This window comes from Rhagoletis pomonella, unplaced genomic scaffold, assembly GCF_013731165.1.
Source record: "Rhagoletis pomonella isolate Grant_MI unplaced genomic scaffold, Rhpom_1.0 Rhpom_scaffold_00011, whole genome shotgun sequence".
NCBI lineage: Eukaryota > Metazoa > Arthropoda > Insecta > Diptera > Tephritidae > Rhagoletis > Rhagoletis pomonella.
In genome coordinates this window covers 12,035,548-12,038,968 of record NW_023458565.1, presented here as the reverse complement: position 1 = coordinate 12,038,968, position 3,421 = coordinate 12,035,548, and the positions used below count along the sequence as shown (strand labels likewise).

At 32.2% G+C, this 3,421-nt stretch overlaps 1 long non-coding RNA gene across 1 annotated transcript; it reads right to left on the bottom strand.

Annotated features, from left to right (window-relative positions):
* Positions 1-1,285: 1,285 nt before the first annotated feature.
* On the bottom strand, positions 1,286-3,167 carry LOC118746626. Its single transcript, XR_004993863.1, has 2 exons — positions 2,531-3,167; positions 1,286-2,229 (listed from the first exon to the last, which is right to left on the bottom strand). It is a non-coding gene; the product is annotated as an uncharacterized LOC118746626 (long non-coding RNA).
* Positions 3,168-3,421: the final 254 nt, after the last annotated feature.

Genomic DNA, 3,421 nt, shown 5'->3' with positions numbered 1-3,421 from the left:
ATTTACCCTTTTTAAAAAAGATTTGCTGCAAAACTGCATACGTACTCAAATTTTTTTCTAAAGAGTAATTAAGGAGTGAACATTTTTTATGAAAATTTCCATAAAGTTTCGAATTCCGATTTATGGAGTTTTTGTTGTAGTATCAGCCATAATTTTATATAGCGTTATTTCCAAGAGTCGGAGGTGAAAGAGAGACGGGTCATTGAATTCTTTGGTCTTTGCTCTCTCAAGTTAGAAAGGTGGAAGGTATCAAGCCCCATTTCTTTTTTTTTCTTTGCACCAGCCTCCGATTTAAATTTCTTTCAAATTGTATAAATTTTCTGGGGTAAACCGTTGATCAATATGCACCAATTAAGGAAAAATCGAATATCAATTCTGGAATTTTTTGAATCGGTTCACCGAAGGCCTCGATTAATCGATCTTCGATTTAATCAATTTAAAAACGGCACCTCTACTTGAGACTACACATTCGTCTCGGTTGATCCATAACTCCGTTTACTGTGGTTTTCTCAACATTGTTCCTCAGTAGATCATAAGTAAGGGGTTATAGGGAGATATCCTCCTAGCCAACTTTTTCCGGAATACATATCTCTAATATGTACTTTAAATGGTCTTACGAAAGATTTTAAGTCGTCATTTTGATAAATTCGATATATTTTTTAGGGAGCTTTCTCTTCTTCTTCTTGTACTTAAAAACAACGGACCAAAATTATAATAAAATTTCATTTTCATGAAAGGTATACAAAATGGACTTGAATACTTTTATTTTTTTTTTACCTCTTAACTATTTTTACGTTCATCGCTGTGAAAACGAACATTAATTTTTTCACATAATTTTCAAAGTTTTGTCGGCTAAAGTTCAAAGTCATGCGCATACAGCTGTATATGATTAACGGGTATAAAGAAGCTTTGTTGTGGCTGTTGCCTTTTTGCTGCTGCTGCTGCTGCTGCGCGCCGCCGACAATAGAAATGTTAACAATGATTAGCAGCAAGACATCTTACCCAATTGTTGCACCGTTAATGTGTTGAATACGCATGGAATGTGGACATTTTCGTTGTTACTAAATTTCGATTTAGTCATTTATTCATAAATTTAAAACACACAAACACAAATAAAAAATCATATGTATGTATGTCTTATTTTAACACTCTTTCACATTTGTTTAACAATACTATAATTAATTATAATATAACTTTGGTTTATTAATGTTGAATTCATTGACAAAATCAGCTTTCAAAATGATCTCACTTGTTGAAGAAACAGCCAAATCAAATCGAAAACCGGTTTTGTGTTCAAATCAAATCGCCAGAAATCAGTTCAGATCACATCAAATATTTGTGTCCATGCATGTAGTTTAAAATGTATATTCACACTCAAAAAAAAAAAACAAAAAACATTTACGCACATTTATCTAGCTACCAACCTATATATATATGTAGCTATTTTATGTAGTTACCTGTGCACATACATATGTTGTAGGTATGTATGCAAATTAGCATTTGTGCATGTATGTATGTATATATGCATGCAGAGGCGAATACAGCTTCCGAGTAAGTTCGATTGATGTAGCGCATCGAAGCGAATCGAAAATGTATTCACCTCAAATGTCCATACCGAAATTTATGTTTATAACTTATGAGTGTATGCCTTTTATCGGCTGCTTTGTTGTTACCACTTTTCGATTTTTAATTATAATAAATTAGACTTAATTTAATTATTTCATTGTTTTCTTTTTTTGATTGTTCGTGTTTCAATTTTTTTTTGTTTTTATTTTTTTGTTTGGCAAAGATGTGCGAAGTTTTGCTTGATTTCATGTTGTCATTAACTCTGATATATATTTTTCGCTGATTGCTACTTTTTGGTATCAACTTTATAGTTTACATATGTTTCGATCCGTTTTCATTATAGATAATTTGTTAATCAGTTGTTAATGCACTTTTTGTTTGATGTTCATAATGTTTTTACCGAATTTTTTTTTGTGATTTATTTTGGTACAAAATGTTATTCATTGTTTGACTCATTGCAATATGAAGTTATCGATTTTGGAAATCTCTCGCGGCGTAGAGCGAAATACAGTCTCAATTTAAGGATTGCGGCAGTCCTTGGAAAGTCAAAAGTCTTTCGTAAGAAATTTGCCAATTCCGACAACTGCCTTGAAAGCTCTGTACTGTCTTTCGAAAGACAAATTGAAAGACTGCTAGCTGTTTGTCTTTTAGCCATAAGCTTTCCTAAAATTAAATTTTTAAAAATATACATACATATTGTCCAGTCAATTAATAAAATTTAGGTACAGAGTTTTTTTTAATATATTATTTTTAGCTAATTTTTGATAAAAATATGGTTAATTCCACAACGTAAACGCCAAAAATCAGAGTTCCAAATCTTGTGCAAAATTAAAAATGGGTTTGTAATTTTTTGGCTTAATAACAAATTTATTGAAAAATTTTTCACTAAAAACCCGCCTCCACTTCAATAAAATTGTTGAATAAAAGTTGTTATTGGGCCAAAAAATAACAAAAACAAACATACTTAAGGACGAGCTTTGTAATCAGGAGTCGCTGGTTCATATCTCAGTGGCTTCGATGAGAAATTTCGCTACTCTTTTTCGTTGCAAAGCTATAGCTTTTGGTGGTAGGCAGGACTTCATCAGTATAAGTAGTTGCTAGATTTGATAAGAAAAACCCAAAAACGGCAACGAACTTTTAAATCTTATCCTTAATCAAAATCTTAATCTTAATCTCAATCGAGCCCAACCACCCTCGCTATCTCCTCTCTTCTTCTGTCGGTTCTTTCCAATTAGAGCCGTACCGCTTTTTCATTACATCGATGTTTGGTTTTACACCCAACCGAGCGCAAAGAAGTTTCACTTCAAAATGGTTATCAACGGGTACACTGAGGCAGAAGGAATGACGAACTGTGCCAGCGTGAATATATAAATAAATTAGTTAGGAACAGCATAAGAACTTATTAACAGAATCTGCAGTAAATAAAAAATACAAAGTCTTCAAAACATTTTATCTGGCGCTCAGCTACGCACACAACAGCAATAAAAACGAAAAAGTAATGCCACATAAATTAAGACAAATATAGCAGCTGTAATGCACAAAATGCAGTACAGCCACAACTACTATGTAAGTACATTAGGGTGGTCCAAAAAAAATTTAAGTCGGAATTTTAATTCTCTTACCCCCTACGATTGTTCTATATCGAAAAAATATACCCCAATATTTTTAGTTTGAAATCAAAAAATATTTAGAGGTCTCTCAAAGCGCTCAAAGTTTTCCATGTATTTTATACGGGGAAAAACAACTTTTCGTAGAAATGATATGGAATTCTAGAAAATCAATACTTTACGATTGGAAAACTCTGGTTCCAATTTTAATACTAAAGATTTTTTTTATCCCCCCATTGCATTTTCTG